The 6,914-nt window shown below is 39.9% G+C and overlaps 1 long non-coding RNA gene across 1 annotated transcript; it reads right to left on the minus strand.

Annotated features, from left to right (window-relative positions):
- Window positions 1-3,685: 3,685 nt before the first annotated feature.
- Window positions 3,686-6,408, minus strand: LOC118431185. Its single transcript, XR_004832945.1, has 3 exons — window positions 6,268-6,408; window positions 4,847-4,995; window positions 3,686-4,378 (listed from the first exon to the last, which is right to left on the minus strand). It is a non-coding gene; the product is annotated as an uncharacterized LOC118431185 (long non-coding RNA).
- Between the last annotated feature and the right edge of the window lie 506 nt (window positions 6,409-6,914).

Here is a 6,914-nt window from a genome sequence, read left to right on the forward strand (position 1 = left end):
GTAGGGCATCTGAAGATTATAAGAAGTGGAAAAGTTTATAGTTTTGCAGCTGTTTTTATTTATTTTCAGGACGGGATAGTTGAACGATCTTCAAAATCCGCGCTCGCAAGTTATGACAGGCGCTCCGTACGAACTTGGCAACTTCGGTATTTTCGTAAGATCTGTCGTTCATAGAAACCAAAAGATCGTAAAGTATGATTGTTAATCTATTTTGTGACCGAGTATAGTCCACTGTTTGTGCCCTTTGTCAATGTTGAGACAGTAAGAAACAGCCGTTGTGGGTACCCAATATGGCACCTTGGGACTGCCGTCATTGCGTGTTTCCTGTGCACTTTTGACGCCGTCGAAACGTGCTGTGTGGCACGCTTATATAGCTCATCATCAGGTTTTGGCCTACTAGCGGCTTGCTCTGTAGCTGAAGGAGGGAGGGGGGGGGGCAAAATCTTCCTAACTTCTTGGAATGACTGAACAGAAGAACCACGGATTTTCAGAGATACACACAGTAAACTGTAAAGTATGCAGGTTATGAAGCATAATCAATGAGGAAATGTCACAACCTCAGTGTTTTTCATGGTAGGACTTTAATAGATTCCAACAAATGACAGCAATAAAGTAAATGACCCCAGATTTGCATAATTAATGTATATTCCGTACAACATTGTAGCATTTGAAAGTTAGTTAACCCTATCTAGACCGGTTTTTTTTATTCCTTGGGCCTTCGTAACTTCAAAACGGCTTGGGTTGCGATGACCAAATTTGCAGGGGATGATGTAATCGTAGAGTTTAATCTGACATCTTGGATGTCCATGACGTAATTAGATTACCATGAATCATGAATATTGAATCATACTGTAAAAGTAATAAAAATTGAAACCTGATTATTTAAGCTGAAAGTAGTACATTTGGGAAATATGTCTGTCAGAAACCCGTTTACAATCACAAGGTTATAATTTTTCGTATAGTTGTTGCCAGCAATGTTTTAGGGAAAGTCACCAAGTTTCGTAGTCCAAGCACACATTGTTTGGCAGTTATACGACGTCGAAGTTGGCGCAGGTACCTTAAGCCACCCCCCAACCCCCCGGTCTTTATAGGGTCTACATGATATACGGAGGATGTAAATCTGGATGCCATTTACATAACTTTTTACATATTTCATGAATGCTTCATTAGCAATAGTAAGGAACTAAGCTTCCATATGAAAGGCAACCTTAGCGTTATTATATCGTTAAGAGAGGAAATAATCTGGAGAAGGCAATCTGTATGAAATTGGTGTATACTGCACTGTACTTTATACTTTGAGTGGTTAAAATGTCACTGAAACAAGCGGCACTAGGGTTCCCTAAATATTGTAACCCACAAAAATTAGGCCTTGATCCAGACAGTAACCGTTTTCCGTTGACAATGTTCGGTACGTTAACAGCATATATGTGTTAAATTTACACATCGGTTACACGTCATTACCCTATCCAGTCCGCACATAGGGGAAGGGGTCATACATTTGGTCACCCTGTAAAATTATCTCTTTTAATCATACAAACCCACGGTGTAGCTGAGAACAGGCTGGTCGTTCTCCAAGAAGAACGTTCGGTTGTACCAGTAGCTGGGCAACCTGCAGGGATAGTGCAACCAGGTGTGGCCGCTGAGGTTGCCCGGACAGTGGGCCGGGATGGGTACAGCTTACCCACGGCGGAGATATAGCTTAAATATACTTCGCACTGTGTTCTACCCTGTGGAGGAGTACCAAACAAGCCGGCCCGACCCTGTCCGCCTGTGCCAGTGCCCTCATGCACAAACCTACCCATCTGTCGACTCTGTGCTACACCGCACAGAGCTGTTGCGCCCCGAACCGTGCCTTGCCCCAAACCGTGCCTAGGCATGGTTTGGGGCAGTCCCCGCGTGCCACAAACCGTGCCTGGGGCAAAAGCACTGTTTGGGACACGCGATGACTGCCACGAACCGTGCCCAATCGCGCACAGTTATGGGCACAAAGGGGACCTTGTCCCATACTGTGCTTTGGGACGGAGCTCCATGTCTGTGTCCGTTCCACAGGCCGTAAGGCAGCTGGAACACTTCCTCCACACCGCCCCAGCCTGTCACCATCAGGTTTGGTTTGGTTTTGGTTTATTTAGATCTCCTGAATTAGTGATACATAACTACTCTTCCTGAAGTCCAGATTAAAGAATAGTACAAAATAAAACAACGGGAGTATAAAACATAATGATGACAGAACACTCAAAATTAAATGTTCATAAGTCAATATGAAATAAGATAAATCAATCATGCTTCAATTTATACAACAAAATCTCAGACTTAAGACACTATTTTTACACAACTACAGATTTATTTCAACCGAAGTTTCGGTGACCGTTTGTCACCTTCCTCAGTCAATGCAAATCTCACTGGTTCACATCTCAATACAATCTCAATTTTAATTAACAGAAAACTTAATAAAATTTATAAAAAATGGAGTGGGAGAGGTAAGAGATCGATACATAAATGACTTAGATAGAAAATCAAAATGTAATTTGTACTGAAAGTAATAAAACAAGGTATTTGATAACATATGAAACAAAAATAGCAAAAATATTCAATACATAATAACAATCATTTAAATAATTCACATTCATCATGAGTAACCAACTTTACTAAAGGAAGTTGTACTAAAATAAAATAAAACAAAACAAAGTAGGATTGGAAAAGGGAGATGAGTTTTATCTTACCACACTGAAGTGAGTGACTGTTTTTGTCCCTCAGATCCCCCGGGCTCATTACTACCTGGTTGGGTTGTATGGCCAACAGGGCGTGCTGGGACAAAATCCTCCGAATTCATCACTACAACTTACATCTTGAAATCTTGAAATCTTATATACCATATCGGAGACTTTGTCAAGTCAAGTCTGAATTGTGATGGTAATTTACATGTACTTCTCCAGGGAGAATTGCACAAAAAGTTACGTACAGTAATTTAAGAAGATACATGGTTTAAAATCGTGATTGCTGACAAACAATATTTATCAAATATCAAGGACTTTTAGTCTTATATCGCGATGACCAAGGCAGGTGTTCAGCTGTTATGTACAGACTAGACATTCACAATAGTCGACATAATTGGGGGTCAACTGTTTTGGAGGTCATTCTGAGTCATTTAACAGTTCAGTCAGAAAGGGAATGGCAGAGTTGTTGTGTCTGTTGGTGCGACAGATCGGTGTGTCCGACATTCCGACATTTTATACAAAACATTCGGACCCTCATGAATTCATAGAAAACATGAATGGTCTTACAATCCTCCTCATCAGGCAGTTAGGAAAATCTATTCATGTGGTATTAGATGTGAGAGGAAAGAAAATTGATTGAAGGCTTTCTTATATAAAACATTATGCAAGTTGTCATTGTCTCATATGTTTTTTTTACTATTCTTTCTCATGTTGTATCCTTCTATTATTGTTAATTTTACTAAGCTATTCTTTCTCATATTGTATCCTTCTATCATTATTGATGGTGTTGTTGTATTTTATGTTTGATTGCTAAAGACATATGTTGTCTGAAAAACAAAGAATAAAGTTTACATGTACACATGCTATTCAACCCTGCCTACAGAATGCAATCGTGATTCAACGTTACAACAAGCAGGCACGTGCGTTAATCTTTTATATGCATATACAAGTCGCTTAATTGCACACCCCATTTACCAGCGTATTTCGTGCAATTATCCGGATGGTGCAATAAAGTGGAGTTGTCCAGCTGGACCGCACCAGTCTGGGATTTTGGGATTACGAGGCATAACATTTCACAGTTTTGTTTTGCTAAGATGGTCCGTGTACTGTGTAACGTGTATGCCCTAGGAATTAAAACTCAGCATTTGGCAATGCGTTTACAGGTCACGCAGCGCTATTATGTTGATCTTCTAAGCATTTTTATTTTTGAATTGTAAAACCAGCAAAATGGCTTTTGTTTGACAACAGTTATTGATTTTTGCAATGATAATAATTTCTGTACGCATTGAGGCATCGATACGGTAAAGTGATATACGATGATTGCCAAATGAATGGCAATGTAACCGTGATTACAACATTTATACTTGACAATGCATATGGTTTTCGGTGTCATCCACCACCCCTCTTTTAATTTTTTCTCTTCCGTCATATTTTGGTTTTTCTTCCATTTTTATTACTTTCAAAAGCTGTGACAACATTTGGGAGAAAGATTTTACTCAGACGAATTATCGATGTCCTTTTATTTTCGTTCTTGTCTTAAATCTTTCCTCAATCACATGTTCTTATTTTGGAGCCTTGCAAATGTAAGGCTTGGCGAAATCGCATCGATAGTCCACCCATTCTCCTTTATGCCTCTCCTTTCCACCGATCCAGTCCTTGCCGTTCTGTTGAAAAGAAAATGTACATGTGTCGTCCGAAAATATTTTATACACAACCAGTAAGTGCAGTAAGATTTTTCTCGCCGCAAAAGCGCCACCTACATCGACTACAAATAGAGGCGAGAAGCAGAACTTCAGTTAGAAGATCTGAGGAAGGCATCTGAGAGACACTAAAACGAAAGTACTTACTGGTTGTGTGTTAAGAATTCTCCTATATGCAATGTATATGTATGCCAATACATTTAGAGATTGCGATCTAGCATTGACCTCGATCGGAGTCTCTGTCGACAGATATCGCACCTAGGATGTATGATTATAGTATATTGTCTACTAAGACTTTAGAGCACTTGCAACTATGGGTTAAATTTTTGCAACCTCATACAAAGGTGGTGTAATATAAATGTTAGGAAATTGAATGAAGACATTGTATAAAAGAAAGAAGTATCTACTTTAGAAAACAACAGAAGTACACACCCTTGTGAATATAACGGCACAGTGGGAGTGAGACCAAGACAGCAATGCCTTGCCGTTAGGTTCACCAGGAGCCCAGTTGGTATAGGAAAGTTGAGATCCATCTGTCCACTTGCCATTCTTCAGTCCAATGTAGACAGTTAGGGCAGGGCCTGGGATAGAAAAAAACTGTCATTACTCCTTTAAATTGAGGCCTAAGAAAACATGTCCTGTTTCCGGCTTCAGTCCTGAAGAATAGGGGTTCGGGAGTACATGAAGACTACTTTCAAAAATCCTGAAATAGAAGACTAACATCAAAACAAAGTTCAGGGGTGGGGCCGTGGGGGTGCCCTGGTGTGTAGACTGGACGTTCTCTTGCTAAAAAGTATAAAGAATGTCCTATAAGCTAGGAAATGAATTGTCGTTGCTTTAATACTTTTTTGAATCACTATTGACAACATACATCATACCCACTATTAGTGATGAGTTCTTTGATGAAGTCGTTCTCCGATTGGTCATGGATAGAAACGAGTTTTGCGTCCTCACGGTCACAACGTGTCCTCCAATTAAAAAGGTAGTCCGTCACCAGCTTGTAGCAGTGGTTCCTGTACCCCTCCCATCCACTTTGGCATCGCCTGACTGTAAAAATCGACACGCTACATTTACGCAAAGTACAGCTTTTCTCTGTTAGTTTCTTTCATCTGTTGGTCACCAAGATAAAAAAAATGACAGGCCGGATTCGTGTTACATTTGATGTGTTGGTGGGTTGTTGCTGAAGATGATTAAGTCTTGGACCCCTTGCATCTTTTCTATGGTACTGCAGTAGAAATTCCCATTTTTATACCTTGTGCTCTATTTTGGTACTTATGATGCTTGGAAACCGGTTGTAGGTTTGGGCATCCTAGCGTTTTTCCCCCAGAAACTGCAGAGGTGTAACAGACAGAGAAGTTGGGTGATCGTCGTGATTTGGGAATGCAGTTGATGATAACTATGCAGGACAACGTCTGATATAAACAGTTAATGAAGTATTTCATAAATCCAATGAGTTTTCTGAAAACAAGAGGCACATGGATGGTCTCTTGGTCCTGGATTGCCAAAGAATAAGAAAAACACGTCTCCTTATGTATATTTGATATCATGTCAACAATTCGTCTTTTTGGTGTGCTTATCGACCCTTGACTTTGTTTATGCCGAAAATATTTCATGATGGCGGAAGCGTTTGTACGTGTAGGAAAGGAATAGGTACGGTCTGAATGGGTTCAGGGAGTATCATGTTTTTCACAAACACACGTGCTATGTATTTTGATTTATTTTCTTTATTGAATACACTTCAATTGGAATTCTGCAAAAAATTGGCTGGTTATGTATTCATTTATACATAATCCATTGAAAAATGACACCCCCTTCTGGAGTTTATTGCTCCCGAAATCCTGTAAATAACTCACCGCCATGCTCACAATTCTGTCCAGTCCATCCAGTGGAGCAGGAGCAGCTGTATCCGCCATCTTCGTTCTCACAGCGTCCATGGTGACAAGGCCCTCTGGTGCACTCATTGATGTCTGCGGAAATGGGGTAATCATAGGGTGAAGTAGAATGACAAGTAAATTGAATGCTTGTTCAGCAAATGTAAACACATTAGAAGATATGAAATACATAATCAATATATTGCAAGTGAAATACTCACCTTGCTGACAGTTCTGTCCAGTCCATCCATGTGAGCAGGTACATGTGTAGCCGCCATCTTTGTTCACACAGCGTCCATGTTGGCATGGGTTCCAGGTACACTCATTGATGTCTGTGTTCATGGCGATAACAAAGTAAATCTTGTGTCTAGTGCACACACACACACACACACACACACACACAAACAAACACACACACACACACTCTCTCTCTCTCTCACTGTGTATATGTATATCTATATGTCTATCCATCTACTAGCATATCTATCAATCTGTGTATACATCTATGCAATTTGCTTAATATATTTAGCTAAATGAAATAAACCATTATATACAAAGCTTATTGTTGGCATTTCCACCGAAATTCGAAATTGCATATTTTGATACAAAGGCAATAATAGTGAATAACA

This window comes from Branchiostoma floridae, chromosome 14 (assembly GCF_000003815.2).
Source record: "Branchiostoma floridae strain S238N-H82 chromosome 14, Bfl_VNyyK, whole genome shotgun sequence".
Taxonomy (NCBI): Eukaryota; Metazoa; Chordata; class Leptocardii; order Amphioxiformes; family Branchiostomatidae; genus Branchiostoma; species Branchiostoma floridae.